The 18072-nt window shown below is 42.8% G+C and overlaps 1 protein-coding gene across 1 annotated transcript in view; it reads right to left on the bottom strand.

Annotated features, from left to right (window-relative positions):
• LOC126253228 (probable 3',5'-cyclic phosphodiesterase pde-5) overlaps positions 1–18072 on the bottom strand; it is an 824318-nt gene that overhangs the window by 323335 nt on the left and 482911 nt on the right. The window lies entirely within an intron of this gene.

Here is an 18072-nt window from a genome sequence, read left to right as displayed (position 1 = left end):
GGTACTCATCGTTATATAGATGTATAGTCAGATGTAACAACACGTTACGTTCGGCGTGTACTGCTACATGCAAGGAAAAGAAAGGTGCTTTTGTAAGACACAAGGGTCTACGGTATACTGAAAATTCGATCTTTTTTGGTCGCTGTTGATTGGGCTATTACGCCACCAGCATATTTTGTTATTTCGTTACCTATACTAATTTAGACGTGCCCGTTACGGCAATGAAAGAAAAACGACATCTGCAAACGTTACGCTGAAATTAATTGCGACGACAATTAGATGCAGACTGAACGATTACCAGCACTGTAATGTGGTAGTTAGACTGCCTTACGATTACAACGATGCGATTGTTTATTTTATGCTATTAAATTTCACAAAATTCTTACATAAAATTTAAACAATCGTCAATTTTACAAAATGGCTCTGAGCACTATGGGACTGAACTTCTGAGGTCATCAGTCCCCTAGAACTTAGAACTACTTAAACTTAACTAAACTAAGGACATCATACACTTCCATGCCGGAGGCAGGATTCGAACCTGCGACCGTAGCGGTCACGCAGTTCCAGACTGAAGCGCCTAGAACCACTCGGCCACACTGGCCGGCGTCAATTTTACAATTTGCAAGTGCTCGACTAGTCAGGTGGCTTATTAAGGCCAGTCAATGAAGACCAAACAGGACGAATATCGGGAATAATTCGTGTAGTCGGAAATTTTTGTACAGTGGTAGGTGGAAGTGCCACGAACAATACACTAGAAATTCTGACAGGTGAGGGATGAGGTGGAGGAGCGTTTGAATACCAATTTTTTGCGTTTTTCTTGAATAACTCGAAAACCGTGGCCTCCAGCGAAAACGCATCTCAGTACAAAATTTAACTAGATCAAAGTTACCACAAGAAAGGTACAGTTCATTTTGCTATAGGGCTAATAGTTGGCACGTAGCAAGCGAGAGAATGTCAGAATCTCGCGCGTGAATTTTGTACGCCAGATATGGCATTGCGGGTTGCTTAAAACGACATTGGTAGGGACAGCTTAATCACGTTGTATATCCGGGGATTTCAAATATCAAGTTACACTTGTCGCCCCAGTGTAAGGCCACTGCGCAACAAGCCTGGCGCATTATCAGAAGAGAGTACATGTCCCGAGTTTCCTGTGGACACCGTTCTGTTGTGGTGTGGGTAACACGTGCATCACAGTGTGGGAATCAAATGGCGCGGCAGCTAGAAACGTAATCCAAAATTGAAGCATACGTGACAGTACGAATTTGGTGGGCAAAACACCAAAATTTCACACAGATTTATCGTGAAATTCTGGCGGTGTATGGACCAAATGTAATGTCGTGTCCGCCCGCAGTGAAATGATGCCAACAGTTTAATCAAAGCCATATAGATGCGGATGATGATGAAACAAATGGTTCGATTGGCTCTGAGCACTATGCGACTTAACTTCTGAGGTCATCAGTCACCTAGATCTTAGAACTAATTAAACCTAACTAACCTAAGGACATCACACACATCCATGCCCGAGGCAGGATTCGAACCTGCGACCGTAGCGGTCGCGCGGTTCCAGACTAAAGCGCCTAGAACCGCTCGGCCACACCGGCCGGCTGACGATGATGATCGAGATGGAAGGTCACCGGCATTGACTACAGCGACGTACCTAGACAGTCGAAGAACTGATTTGCTGCGATCGCATATTTTCCGCTGACGAGGACTTTCAAACGGCGTTCTCGGATGGCTACCTGTTTAAGGAGCGGATTTCTACCTTCGAGGTATTGAACAACGATTGATAGAATTTTCCGACCGTTTGAAACGTGATTATTGTTCCATTTCATACAGACTGACGAAATGTGCAGTCAGTGCATAATGCCGAAGGCGTCATACTAAATTCTTGCCATGCTGAGTTCTTGCTTTGGCGAGACTGCACTAAAGCCTTCTGGAAACGGGACGGAACATCGTAGGTGTTTTATTTCATTTAATTCCTTTATTCCTTACGCCATGTGTGACGGTAGTTGGGTGGTAGTGTGGTTTAAAATCAGATCACCTGTTAATTAACGCATCGTGTGGCACGGGAAGGAAAAGGTCCTGATGGGTGGGAATGTCCGTCTGGTTATTTCATATGATTAAATTTTAACGAAAACATCTCATTACCTGAAAGAGCATGTTATTTTGGAAAAGAAAAGGTGGTGTTTGCGTGACGGAGATGACAAAATGTGGATGTGCAACAAGAGAAACGTAGCTGTGTCCAAATTTTAACGAGAAATTCTCCTCAACACTCGACAGAGACTGTTAAGTTTGTACATAAGAGAGACAGGTGGAGGACCGGAAAGGGGCAGAAAAACGCATAGCCTCGAACGGCCCACGACTGGAGTGTTTCAAATCAACAGTACCGCTCCCCCCTCTACCTGAAACCGTGTGCTGTTTCGCAGTCGACGAAGACTGTCCAGTTATCACAGACTGTAAGCCATAGGATGACTGGACTTTTTTTTTAATGTAACTAGCTTTTTGCCCCTTCCATGGGATGCGAGAGTAGCACTCATGAGCGAATGGAGGCACAGATAACAGAGTAAGGCATAGTTTCAGACGAGGGTGGAAAATTACGACAGGAATGGGAGAGTATGATTGGTCACTTTCAGATTTAACGAATTGTGCTTTCTCCCACTTCTACGTAGCGCGGAATGACCGCAGCTGCGCAAGTGCTGCCGTGACATACACTGTCCTCTCACATTAATGTGACCACTTGTCAAGGGCCTGAATAATCACCTTTTGCAGTGAGGACATCTACGACACGTGTTGCTAGACAGTCAGTGAAGTTCTGGAAGGTACCGACAGGGATGTGAAGCCTTGCCGACACCATAACAGTGACCTGCTGCACTAGAGAGATCTCCTACTGTTTAGGCCATGTTAGATCGCGTTCCTGTCGTTTCTGCTAATGCTTACTTGATTCAGTCAATTGTTGATCACACTTGGGATCGTTCTTACGGATCATAATGACTCTGGTTCCAACAAAAGTACCACCGGTTGTCCGTTCCTCACCAGGCCGTATACTTTCTTCACTCTGTCACCAGTGACTGTAATAACGACCATCGGTTAGCAGAAAGGCATGTTTCTCAGATGTGTCCGCAAGGTACCGAAAGGATAATATTTTACCTGCTTATAAGCAACGATTTCCTTATTTCACTCTCCTCTTGGTTGTCTTTCCGATGTCTTTACAGAGTTATTGTGCTTAGGGGACCATTCAGCACCGTCTAACGTTTTGATAGTCATTCACTGTTTGAGAAACTGTGTTGGTATGCCACATGCATCTTCAACTAATCAATCGTGTATGAAGAAGTCGGTATAAATCTCCCATCGCATATGCAAAAGCAAGCCATCAATCTTCCCCATGTTACCTTACACCACAAGCTCGCCAGAAGTTGTTTCCGTTGCACGACATTAGATTATTACTATATGTGCTGCGATTTGATCACTCATCCTATCAAAGTAGCAGGCCAGGAAGTCATAGGTGCAGGGAATGCAGAGACACTTTTCACATTAATTTTCTGTTCTTTTGACCATGCAGCAACATTTAACTGAGCCTACCTCACTATCACCTCTCTTAATCATATTACATAACGATAGGATGTGTATTAAAGTCACAACAGAAAGCTTTCACGTTGTTTACAGAGACTTGGTGAAAACGTTGAAAAATAGTGTCATGTATATGTGTCACATGTAAGTGTGGTTCAGCGTTCAGTAAAAGCTACTTTGCCTGCTACAATAACTTACGCTTTGAGGTCCCCTCCAACATACAAAAGCTTTGGTCTCAACACTGAAGACTAGAATTTAGTATGTTAGAGGTCTCTTTGGTACTCATTCTTGTATGAAACGTGCCCTTTATCTCCAAACAATCAATATTTTCTCCGGATATTTTCTTCAGGAGGGTTGTGTTTGAACTGTGGAAGAGGTGAGTGTTTAAAGAAATTGAAGGAGCTATATTGTTTCAGCATTCATTTTATCATCCGTATTAAACTTCTGCTGAATTTTGTTGTGAATCCCATGAAACAGTTAAAAGAAGGATAAGAGGCACAAAGTCTTTTCACCTTCTCGGTTAGGAACGGTTACTGAATTTGAAGGCAGGCTTTCAACTCATGACAATGGGAGAGCATTATTATCAAAGCTGCGAAAAGTTAGTAACGAATTTTTTCGTGAATAACTTGTTCTTGAGTTAAACAAGGAGTAATGTAGATAGCCAACGTATTTTCATTGTTTCAGAATTCTATAACTAGTGTTTGTTTCCTTTTCTCAGCGCAGTTTCTGTTTGATAAGTAACTTATTAATGGTTTATTCAGATTCAGAAGCATACCTCGGTGGATCAGTACTTAAATTGCAGACTACAAATCTGACAGATTGGGGTTTGATCCCCGTTGGTCCTCGTCCTCCGACTTCGACTTTTTTTAAATTTATTTATTTATTTATTTATTTATTTTTTTACTTATCGCGTCTGTGATCTGTAACAATGAGGAAAGTTCCGAGACAAGTAATGTCGCGTTTCGGTGTACGTGTTGAGCTGTTGGTCCCCCTGTAACTGGCTGTGTAAGTCGGTTCAGAGTTGGATAGAAGTCAAGGGCCCATCGTCATTAATCGTCAGCCCCGATAGCTGATGGGTCACCGTGCCGGATTGCCATCCTACGGGCCCGGGTTCGATTCCCGGCTGGGTTGGGATCGTCTCCGCTCATTTTCATCCCCATCCGGCGCGCAGGTCGCCCAATGTGGCGTCGAATGTAATAAGACCTGCACCAAGGCGGCCGGACCTGCCCCGTAAGGGGCCTCCCGGCCAATGACGCCAAACGCTCATTTCCATTTACCACCATTAAGCAATGGAATGTTCAGACCAACGTCTCTTTTGATCATGGTTTTACTTACTTTATAGTGTAGCAAATGAAACGTAAAAGTACTCTATGGGCCGAGGTCCACTTTAACTAACTTTGCACTTGCCGGTATTTCCCTCTCCACATGCTAACATGGGCAAATACTCTACGTCAGCAGCCAAAGGTGAGAATGCAGCCAACAGAAACTCATAATATGCAACACCTTCCCCCACTGTACTCAAACTGCTACCATTATCGAATATGGATGTCTAGTTGATATAATTATGCAATTAGTTCTTGTCTGTAGTGCTAAAAAATAAGTAGACAAAGAGAATACTCAGTGACTACTAAGATTAACATCACCACCCTTTAAATCCAAAGGCTTCTAAAACGTTTGTTATCCGAAAGTGTTTGGGGTTAACTCTGAGTAAACTTTCCGTTAGAAGAGTTTTTTTGATCAGATATGCGTCAATACAACTACATACAGCTCTGAGATTGAAAAGTTTCAGAAGAGACACTGGGTTTGAACACAGAAAAAGAGTTCATAATATTGGAGCACATTGGTAACTTTCTTATCAAGAAAATGTCAAGAGACAATTGGAAGGCTGTTTTCGTCTTTCTACACCACAAGCAATTACTATAGAAACGTCGTATCCACGATTTAAAAACAAACAGTTCACGTGTATTGTTGTCCGTCAACAAGGAGGCTTACAATAAACTAAAGAAGTACAGAATGTTCGGAAATTCCCGATACAAACTTATAGGCATTGAAGAGGGGAGTGAGTACATAATATGGGAATCCACGTCCGTAAAAGTAGCGTTTCCGTTCTACGACTGTTTCAGTTCAGGTATGTAACGCGTCCACGTCTTCTGAGGGGAAGAGGAAAGTCCCAGAGTTGCTTGTCCTAGTATGCAGAAACGTAGACAAGATGGCATGCAATGTTTAATTTATGCAATGTTTAATTTATGAGACTCCTGTAGGCACAGAGGAAGTTATCTTGGCACGAGTTCCGGACACTGCACTAGGAACTGAAGAGACAGCAGGTGGAATGTCTCTAACAGAGTTGGCGGCTGTTGTAATGCATGTGTTCTGTTCTGCACGTACAATATGCTGGGTACTGCTTCGTTTCGGAATAATGTAAGTACGTGGTGTTTAAACGTTAACAGAAACGAATGTACTAGAGTGATAAATGGATGCTTCGTTATGTTTCTTTTAGAAATGTTAGCTAATAACTGTACTGAGTCGCGTCTAATTAACTTCCTCAAGTATACGTGAATGAGTTAAACACGCGAATTGAAACCGTCGTAGAACGGAAATGGTACGTTTCTGGACATGGGTTTCTATTCAGAATATTATGTACTCATCACCCTGTACAAGTCATAGAGGTATGTCACGGGAGCCAGCCGGCGTGGCCGAGCGGTTCTAGGCGCTTCAGTCTGGAACCACGCGACCGCTACGGTCCCATAGTGCTCAGAGCCATTTGAACCATTTTTTATGTCACGGGAATTTCCGAACACAATGTATAACAGTCAAAGAAAAATTTAAGAAAACTTAAAAAATAAAATTTATTTTGAACCTATCTCGGGGGACGAATCTCACGTGAAATCACAACGAAGTTATTTGCCACAACTAGAGTGTAATTTATGAGGTCTCAATTTTTTCAGAAGAGGATTCTGACTTGAAATATATAAGACTCTGATAACTTCGTTGAAGATGTAGAACTTACGGGGACTGGACAAAGATATGGAAACACCGCGAGGAATGAACATACACTGTCCACTCACATTAATGTGACCACTTGTCAAGAGCCTGAATAATCATCTTTTGCAAATGCGGACTGCTAACGTGCAGGTAGAGAGTCAGTGGGGGTCTGGAGAGTACCGACAGAGATGTGTAGCCTTGTCGACCTCAGATCCGCGGCCAGCTGCGCTAGATTTCTCGTTCGAGGAACCATCACGCGAACAGCCTGATCGAGGTGGTCCTACAGATTGTCTGTTGGGTTTAAATCCGGGAGTTTGGTGAGCAGAGCAGCACGATAAACTTATCCTGGTGATCTTCGAACCACGCACGTACACTGCGAGCTATGTGACATGTTGCATTATCCTGCTGATAGACGCCGAAGGAAAACATAACGAATGTAGGGGCGGACTTGGTTCCCAAGGATAGATGCATACTTTTGTAGAATGACTAGACCACCAAATACCATGAAAACCTTTCCGAGACCATAACGCACCCATCTTGTTTGCTTTCAGACGTTTCACGCCGAACACATCAACCCTCATCCATCCGACGGAGCATAAAACATGATTAATCTGAAACGGCCATCTGTCGCCTCTTAGTGGACGTCTGTTGTGGAATTGGCGTACAGATTCTAGCATTCGTTTCCGATGAGCAGCAGTCAGCATGGGAGCATTAATCAGACGCCTGCTGCGTAGGCCCATACTCAGCAACGTTTGCTGAACGGTCGCTGAGCAGACACTAGTAGTAACCCCTTGGCTCATCTGGGCGGTCGTTGCTCAGCAGCTGCACGTCTACTTGCCCAAATACATGTCTGCCGCCATGCTTCATCTCTGTCATCTATGCCCCATGGTGCACCATAATTGCCTCGACGATGGTTTTGGATAGCGCCATTTCGCCGTGCACGGGATACTTTAACCACAGTGGAATGCAGACAGCTTACAGACTTCGCCGTTTCGGAACTGCTTCCCCCATTGGCCCGAAAGCCAATGATCATGCCATACTGAACGTCAGACGAATAGTTTCGTTTCCTCATTACGACAACGACTGCACTATTTTCCACGTCCCCAAGACATGCTCTATATACTCTCCACTGCTAGCGCTGCCACCTGCCACCTGGAAGAGGTTATTGCATGTTGACATCGAACATGGGCGATCACATTAATGTGGCTGGAACGTGTAAATACAGACTCTAGCCAGGACAGCAGGTAGGACTGTTGTATTTGATCACGATCGGCACCTGCGGCATGTTGTCAATAAGTTGCAAGTGTCAGTCGTGGTCAGAGCAATGTTCTGTGTAGCTGTGAGCGTATTATGTCAGAGATAAACGAATTTGAAGGTTGGAAAAAGGTGAGTGCTCTTAAGGCAAGTGCTTCTATAATCAAAGTAGCCGAAATGTTTGGTATTTCAAGAGACACCATATTAAAGATTTACACCGCATACACCGAAAGCGAAAGAACTTCATGCGCAAAGTCACTACGCGAACGAAAGTGTGTGTTGAGTGGTTGTTGGAGAGGATTGAGACGAAAAATAAGAGGTCGACTGCTGGTAAAGTTACTGCAGAACTGCACATCGGCCACGCGAACCCTGTCAGCGCAAAAACGACATGAATGAAGCTCCATAACTAGGAAATTGCAAGGTGGGATGGAATTGCAAAACCACTCATCAATGATGCAAAAGCATGTGATAGAAAAACGTGATGCCGAAACCATAAAGCTTGGACTGTGGAGCATTGGAAGAATGGCGTTTGGTCAAATGAGTCTTGTTTCACACTGTTTCCAAGTTCTAGCGAAGCTTACATCTCAAAAGTGAAACATTACGGCCATTCTACGATGATTTGAATGGCCATATCATGGCATTCCATGGGCCCAATGGCTACTATGCTAGGTCGCTTTACCGGCAAGCATTAAGTGACCATTTTGACTGATCAGGTCCATTGCATGGCACAATATTTGTACCACAATGGTCATGCTGTGCCCCAACACGATAGAATGATAGCACGCATCATCCAGGACTGGTTCAGAGAACATGAGGATGAATTTCCGCATCTGTCCTAGCCACGACGATCCCCAGATCTCAGTGTTATTGCGCCATGATCGCTATCCATTGCCATCATCATTACCTGAATCTGTCACTATTTTGTCAGGTAAATGATATAAAAATCCCTCGAAATTAATATAGGATTAGTATTCCCTGTATTTTCTTTAGTGTGTCTCAATGGAAAAAGTTCGAAAATCAAAATTTCTGATGAGCTGTTTGAAAAAAGAGTTATTCTGAAAACGAATTTAAAAGCAACAAAACATATGTTTGTTTAGATAATGACAAATAACTGGAGCTACGAATGTCATTGTATTTCAAATTTAGCTTCTTCTCCTTCCCCTTCTCCATCTGCCCATCTGCTCTTCTTCCCTTCTCTCTCCAGGGTATCATCCGCACCCCAATAGGAAGCTGGTGGTTCATACCCTTGCATTATTTCTCCTCAGAGCGTAACTAATATGTATACCAAATTTCGCTGAAACCGTTCCAGGGATTTAGGGCGAGCTTTCTATGTGTGCCTTTGCCTGCGTACACACATGTCAAATATGTTTCGCGTGTATTTAACATATTTGCACACATATTTCATCTGTATCTCTAGCGAATTTCGCCCTGTAGTTTCATTTTCATGCAGGTCAGTGTTTATGACGTCGAACAATGATACATCTTTTCAGGTGTCCAATGGTATATGTGAATAATGTCTGCAAAATGTGTTGTGAAAACAGTTAATAAAACAGCAGTAATGAATTAAAATGTCATTATTCATGTGGCAGTTTTACTACATGACAACGAAAATGTAATAAGTGATAAACGTTTTTCTCTTTCACTGTGCTGTGAGAGTCTTAAACGACAAAAAGTTTAATATGAAAAAGTTTAATATCACATGTAAAATATGTTGCAAGTTAACAACATGCTCTCATTCTCAAATACTGAATGGAAAAAGTATGGGTTTTTACGCGTTTTGGGCTACACTTTTTTTCACTCATAGCTCTTTGATAGGTGGGTTTACATAATGTAGTCTTTGTCTTAATTCAGGGTTTAAATATCTTCAACATTTCGCAACACCGTCAACAACTGTATTATCCCGACTGAAACCTAGGTAAATTCTAGGCAAACGGTGCAACTGAAGCTGTTAATTATTAGTCGGCCGGGGTGTTCGAGCGGTTCTAGGCCCTACAGTCTGGAACTGCGCGACGGCTATGGTCGCAGGTTCGAATCGTGCCTCGGGCATGGATGTGTGTGATGTCCTTAGGTTGGTTAGGTTTAAGTAGTTCTAAGTTCTAGGGGACTGATGACCTCAGAAGTTAAGTCCCATAGTGCTCAGAACTATTTTTCTGTTAATTATTAAAGTAAAAATTAATTCAGGGTATAAGCTATCAACATTCCAAAGTGCATCCAAATATGTCCAGCCCTTTCAATGTGATCGAGTAACAGGCACATTAACTGTCTCTGTCTCTCTCTCTCTCTCTCTCTCTCTCCCCTATCCCACACACACACACACACAAACACACACACACACACACACACACACACACACACGAAAACTTTGGTAGATATAATCTGTATAATGCCTTTTATTCGGAGGTGACGAATAAAAGTTTTCAATAGTGTAAATGAGTAATGTTTCAAATAAATATTCCTGTTTTTCACGAATACTGGATTACAGTATTTATTTGTATTCGTCATTCGTTATTCAAAGAAATTTTGCCTATCACTGGTGGTAAGGGAAGCACATTGCACATGCTCTCACTGAGAACTCTTAGCCTGTAGACTATGCGCAGAGTACGAGCACATGATATCCGCGTGGCTGTGGGCAAGCGCGTGACATCCACGTGGCTGTGGGAAAGCGCGTGACATCCGCGTGGCCATTGACTAGCGCTCACTCGCTTTGAGGCAGCATCGGTCATCCTCGGCAACTTTCGCTGACATTTGCGAAGTGTATGCGTGCTCTCTCTCGCACACCGCAGGCGCGTGCAGGGCAGCGGCAAGTGCCGCCGCAGGCGCATCCGCTGCCCGCGTTGCAAGGCGTACCGCAGTGGCGTGTCCGCACCTTGGTTGCACGGGGCCCGGCACCGGCACACGTGCCCAGGGGTCGATAGCACGGGACGTGTGACCCCAAAACACAGCGAGAGTGGCACAGCTATCTCGCCGCTTTATTACCAGCTGTCCCGTTCACCCCGTGACGGCCTTATCCTCGAGAAATTTCCTGCCGCCCAAATTTATCACCCGCATACGGCAGGCAACTCCGTTCTCTGGGATTGGGCTTCGGTATTGGAAGCAGCAAAACATAGCATTGGTGTAAAGCTCGGATGGAAGCTGTTTTCTGTTCTGCACGTCACTGTGGCATAAAATGTTATTTTATTCATTTTTTGAAGTGAAATAAATGTCGTAGTTACATACGCACTCACAAAATGAAAACGACTTGATTGGCAGAATAAACTGCTGACTGAAAGAAAGAAATACATTTTCTGTTAAGACTGAATTTTGTTGCCTCTCTCTCATGTATGTATAGTTCTGGAAAATGCATTACAGTGACTCTGACTGCAGCAAAAGGAATTGCCTTTAAGTGATGATGAGATACAACTCAAGAACAAATTGCTTTTCTTAAAACGTAATTGCCTCCACTTTCCTGAAGATAATATTTGCGTTCATGTAATACCACATCAAATGACTGTGCTAATAAGTCACAAATAATATATATCGTACTCTTCAAATGAAAATAGCTATACCTGCTGACCTATACATTCATTTCGAGTGAACTACGTTATCATTTTACAGAGAGTGTTTCAATATTATGTAATGACGTTGCTGCAATCCTCACGATATTTCTGATTACCACTTCTAGAGCAGTCCTAAAGTTTCAAGGTAATAGCACTGAAAAAACAAGTAAACAGCCTGACTCACGAAGGAACTATCAGGCCACTATTTAATCTGTATTAAAGGCTGAACCTTAATCGAATTAATAGCGTAATTTATTGAAAGTTAATCCCTCAGCAAGCTGGCTTCAGGCCAGGTAAATCTTGCACTGGCCAGATCTTGGGACTCACGGAGCATATACAGGAGGGAAGTGAAAATAAATTAATAAAAGACTTGGCCACCGACGATATAGTAAACCACCAAAAGTATTACTCAAAATCTATAATATTACCAGGGACCATCAACTAGTAACAATTATAGAATCGTTGCTGCAGAACCGACAAACAATTCTACATCGCACTACAAGTGAAAAAAGTCGCTGGAGGAAGTAGAGAAACGGCATAGCTCAGGCAAGTGTGATAGCCCCCCATCCTGTTCAACGAACTATCAGTCAATATCGAAAGATACGATATATTTTCTCTATGCTAACGATTTGGATATCACAGCGCCGCTTTTCACCTGCACACGCGTCTATCAAATAGAAAGCTACATGGTAACTGGAATGGGTCTATGTTGCACCTTAACTGGAATAGATCTACCCTTGAGCACACAGACCAGCCGGCATACCTCGGAGTGACGCTTGACTGGTCACATACAAACACAGCTGCGAAAAATCCCGAAATAAGGTAGCTTCAAATGGTTCAAATGGCTCTGAGCACTATGGGCCTTAACATCTGTGGCCATCAGTCACCTAGAACTTAGAACTACTTAAACCTAACTAACTTAAGGACATCATACAACACCCAGTCATCACGAGGAAGAGAAAATCCCTGACCCCGCCGGGAATCGAACCCGGGAACCCGGACGCGGGAAGGGAGAACGCGCATGGAAAGAGGAGCGACATAACCCGTAACGAAACTTGTAACCTAGTCACAGAATTCATGAAGCCCACTTCACTTGAAACCACAGAACATTACTCAATGAATCTCTGTCCCAGAGACACATAAATTGTATTCAAAAAGCAGTCTTATGATTGGTGTGATGCAGCCCGTCAGGAATTTCTCTTCTGGGCTAACTTCTTCATCTCAGAGTTGCACTTGCGTCCTATTCCCTAAATTATTTGTTGGATTTATTCCAGTCTCCCTCTTGTCCCATAAGTTTTCCGTCCAACAATTTCCTCTACTACCATGGAGGTTTCTTAATACATGTGCTATCGTCCTGTCCCTTCTTATTGTGTTTGCCAAGTGTTCCTGTCCTCGCTAATTCGGCGAAAAACTTCCTCTTTTCTTACCTTATTAGCCCACTTAAAATTCAACGTCGTTCCATAGCACCACATCTCAAACGCTCGGACTCTCTTCTTTTCCAGTTCCCCCACTTCCACATAATGACATGCTCCAAACGTATATTCTCAGAAATTTCATTCTCAGATTGAGACCGATGTTCGATACTGTTGTTGTTGTTGTTGTTGTGGTCTTCAGTCCTGAGACTGGTTTGATGCAGCTCTCCATGCTACCCTATACTCTGCAAGCTTCTTCATCTCCCAGTACCTACTGCAACCTACATCCTTCTGAATCTGCTTAGTGTATTGATCTCTTGGTCTCCCTCTACGATTTTTACCCTTCACGCTGCCCTCCAATGCTAAATTTGTGATCCCTTGATGCCTCAAAACATGTCCTACCAACCGATCCCTTCTTCTAGTCAAGTTGTGCCACAAAATTCTCTTCTCCCCAATCCTATTCAATACCTCCTCATTAGTTACGTGATCTACCCACCTTATCTTCAGCATTCTTCTGTAGCACCACATTTCGAAAGCTTCTATTCTCTTCTTGTCCAAACTGGTTATCGTCCATGTTTCACTTCCATACATGGCTACACTCCATACAAATACTTTCAGAAACGACTTCCTGACACAAATCTATACTCGATGTTAACAAATTTCTCTTCTTCAGAAACGATTTCCTTGCCATTGCCAGTGTACATTTTACATCCTCTCTACTTCGACCATCATCAGTTATTTTGCTCCCCAAATAGCAAAACTCCTTTACTACTTTAAGTGTCTCATTTCCTAATCTAATCCCCTCAGCATCACCCGATTTAATTTGACTACATTCCATTATCCTCGTTTTGCTTTTGTTGATGTTCATCTTATATCCTCCTTTCAAGACACTGTCCATTCCGTTCAACTGCTCTTCCAAGTCCTTTGCTGTCTCTGACAGAATTACAATGTCATCGGCGAACCTCAAAGTTTTTACTTCTTCTCCATGAATTTTAATACCTACTCCGAATTTTTCTTTTGTTTCCTTTACTGCTTGCTCAATATACAGCTTGAATAACATCGGGGAGAGGCTACAACCCTGTCTCACTCCTTTCCCAACCACTGCTTCCCTTTCATGCCCCTCGACCCTTATAACTGCCATCTGGTTTCTGTACAAATTGTAAATAGCCTTTCGCTCCCTGTATTTTACCCCTGCCACCTTCAGAATTTGAAAGAGAGTATTCCAGTTAACGTTGTCAAAAGCTTTCTCTAAGTCTACAAATGCTAGAAACGTAGGTTTGCCTTTCCTTAATCTTTCTTCTAAGATAAGTCGTAAGGTTAGTATTGCCTCACGTGTTCCAACATTTCTACGGAATCCAAACTGATCTTCCCCGAGGTCCGCTTCTACCAGTTTTTCCATTCGCCTGTAAAGAATTCGCGTTAGTATTTTGCAGCTGTGACTTATTAAACTGATAGTTCTGTAATTTTCACATCTGTCAAGACCTGCTTTCTTTGGGATTGGAATTATTATATTCTTCTTGAAGTCTGTGGGTATTTCGCCTGTCTCATACATCTTGCTCACCAGATGGTAAAGTTTTGTCATGACTGGCTCTCCCAAGGTCATCAGTAGTTCCAATGGAATGTTGTCTACTCCCGGGGCCTTGTTTGGACTCAGGTCTTTCAGTGCTCTGTCAAACTCTTCACGCAGTGTCTTATCTCCCATTTCATCTTCATCTACATCCTCTTCCATTTCCATAATATTGTCCTCAAGTACATCGCCCTTGTATAAACCCTCTATATACTCCTTCCACCTTTCTGCCTTCCCTTCTTTGCTTAGAACTGGGTTTCCATCTGAGCTCTTGATATTCATACAAGTGGTTCTCTTCTCTCCAAAGGTCTCTTTAATTTTCATGTAGGCAGTATCTATCTTACCCCTAGTGAGACAAGCCTCTACATCCTTACATTTGTCCTCTAGCCATCCCTGCTTAGCCATTTTGCACTTCCTGTCGATCTCATTTTTGAGACGTTTGTATTCCTTTTTGCCTGCTTCATTTACTGCATTTTTATATTTTCTCCTTTCATCAATTAAATTCAATATTTCTTCTGTTGCCCAAGGATTTCTATTAGCCCTCGTCTTTTTACCTACTTGATCCTCTGCTGCCTTCACTACTTCATCCCTCAGAGCTACCCATTCTTCTTCTACTGTATTTCTTTCCCCCATTCCTGTCAATTGTTCCCTTATGCTCTGCCTGAAACTCTCTACAACCTCTGGTTCTTTCAGTTTATCCAGGTCCCATCTCCTTAAATTCCCACCTTTTTGCAGTTTCTTCAGTTTCAATCTGCAGTTCATAACCAATAGATTGTGGTCAGAATCCACATTTGCCCCTGGAAATGTCTTACAATTTAAAACCTGGTTCCTAAATCTCTGTCTTACCATTATATAATCTATCTGATACCTTTTAGTATCTCCAGGATTCTTCCAGGTATACAACCTTCTTTTATGATTCTTGATCCAAGTGTTAACTATGATTAAGTTATGCTCTGTGCAAAATTCTACAAGGCGGCTTCCTCTTTCATTTCTTCCCCCCAATCCATATTCACCTACTATGTTTCCTTCTCTCCCTTTTCCTACTGACGAATTCCAGTCACCCATGACTATTAAATTTTCGTCTCCCTTCACTACCTGAATAATTTCTTTTATCTCGTCATACATTTCATCAATTTCTTCATCATCTGCAGAGCTAGTTGGCATATAAACTTGTACTACTGTAGTAGGCATGGGCTTTGTGTCTATCTTGGCCACAATAATGCGTTCACTATGCTGTTTGTAGTAGCTAACCCGCACTCCTATTTTTTTATTCATTATTAAACCTACTCCTGCATTACCCCTATTTGATTTTGTATTTATAACTCTGTAATCACCTGACCAAAAGTCTTGTTCCACCTGCCACCGAACTTCACTAATTCCCACTATATCTAACTTTAACCTATCCATTTCCCTTTTTAAATTTTCTAATCTACCTGCCCGATTAAGTGATCTGACATTCCACGCTCCGATCCGTAGAACGCCAGTTTTCTTTCTCCTGATAACGACGTCCTCTTGAGTAGTCCCCGCCCGGAGATCCGAATGGGGGACTATTTTACCTCCGGAATATTTTACCCAAGAGGACGCCATCATCATTTAATCATACAGTAAAGCTGCATGTCCTCGGGAAAAATTACGGCTGTAGTTTCCCCTTGCTTTCAGCCGTTCGCAGTACCAGCACAGCAAGGCCGTTTTGGTTAATGTTACAAGGCCAGATCAGCCAATCATCCAGACTGTTGCCCCTGCAACTACTGAAAAGGCTGCTGCCCCTCTTCGGGAACCACATGTTTGTCTGGCCTCTCAACAGATACCCCTCCGTTGTGGTTGCACCTACGGTACGGCCATCTGTATCGCTGAGGCACGCAAGCCTCCCCACCAACGGCAAGGTCCATGGTTCATGGGGGGGTGTTCGATACTGGTCGACTCATTCCAGCCAGGAATGCCCTCTTTACCTGTGCTGGTCTGATTTTTGCATCCTCTGCGCTGCATCCATGAAGTGTTATTTTGTTTCCAAGGTAGCAGAATTTCTTCACTTTTTCTACTTCGTGGTCATCAATTCTGATGTGAAGTTTATCGCTAGTCTCTTTTCTGCTACTCCTCATTACTTTCATATCCCTTCAGCTTATCTTCAGTTCATGTTTGTACGCACTATACTGTTCATTTCATTTTGAACATCTTGCACCATTTTACATTCTCGGACGCTGTTTCTGGTTCCATATATCCTATGAACGTGTCTTAATTTGTCTTACTTCTTGCTTCTATTATTAAGCGCTAAGCCCGAACTCCCTCTCTCATGCCTTTAATTTTCTGAAAACCAAACTGATCGTCATGTAATAGATACCCAATTTTCGTTTCCATTCTTCTGCATAATATTATTATTAGTAACTTGTATGATACGATCTTAAAGTGATAATGCGATAGTTTTCACGTTTTCTGACATTGCTATCTTCTGGGTTACGACGGATGATATTTTTCCACAAGCCTGATACTATGTCTCCATATCCATAGATTCTGCGAACCAACTTGTTCGTTTGGTTGACATTTTCTCGAACGAGTTTAGAAATTCTGAAGGTATGTTATCTTTGAATTCAACATTATTTGATCGCAAATATTCTAAAGCTCTGTTAAACTCTTACTCTAATACTGGAACCCAACGTCTTGCATACCGACTCCACTTTCCTTTTCTATCAAGGTATCAGACAGTCAGGTTCTCGTGTTCTAGTGGTTGGCGTTGCTGCCCCTGGATCACAGGGTCAGGGTTCGATTCCCGGCCGGATCGGGAGTTTTCTCCGTCCAGGGACTGGGTGTTTATGTTGTCCTCATCACATCATTATCATTCGGAAAAGTGGCGAGACTGGACTGTGAAAAAGATTGGGATTTTGTACGGCCGCTGATAACCAAGCACTTAAGCGCTCCGCAAACTAATCAACATCATCAAACATTCTCTTCTCCTCCACTTCCTATGGGCGTTCTATGTACTGTTGGTAATTATCCACACTATGAATGAAGTCACTTTTATTCAGTCTATAAGAAGAAACTGTAGAGCAAGAAAACGTCGAATAAAAATGAATAGGGACATGAAAAAAGATTAACGGGCGTATTAAATGTGGTAACGAAATGTACATCTACATCTACATACATACTGCGCAATCCACCATACGGTGCCTGGCGGAGAGTACCTCGTACCACAACTAGCATCTTCTCTCCCTGTTCCACTCGCAAACAGAACGAGGGAAAAATGACTGCCTATATCGCTCTGTACGAGCGCTAATCTCTCTTATGTTATCTTTGTGGTCTTTCCGCGAAATATAAGTTGGCGGCAGTAAAATTGTACTGCAGTCAGCCTCAAATGCTGGTTCTCTAAATTTCCTCAGTATCGATTCACGAAAAGAACGCCTCCTTTCCTCTAGAGACTCCTATCCGAGTTCCTGAAGCATTTCCGTAACACTCGCGTGATGATCAAACCTACCAGTAACAAATCTAGCAGCGCGCCTCTGAATTGCTTCTATGCCCTCCCTCAATCCGACCTGATAGGGATCCCAAACGCTCGAGCAGTACTCAAAAATAGGTCGTATTAGTGTTTTATAAGCGGTCTGCTTTACAGATGAGCCACATCTTCCCAAAATTCTACCAATGAACCGAACATGACTATCCGCTTTCCCCACAACTGCCATTACATGCTTGTCCCAATTCATATCGCTCTGCAGTGTTATGCCCAAATATTTAATCGACGTGACTCTGTCAAGCGCTACACTAC

The sequence above is a fragment of the Schistocerca nitens genome, chromosome 1 (assembly GCF_023898315.1).
Source record: "Schistocerca nitens isolate TAMUIC-IGC-003100 chromosome 1, iqSchNite1.1, whole genome shotgun sequence".
In the NCBI taxonomy this organism is placed as follows: Eukaryota; Metazoa; Arthropoda; class Insecta; order Orthoptera; family Acrididae; genus Schistocerca; species Schistocerca nitens.
The sequence above is the reverse complement of the archived record's forward strand: the minus strand, read 5'-3'. Positions and strand labels throughout refer to the sequence as shown.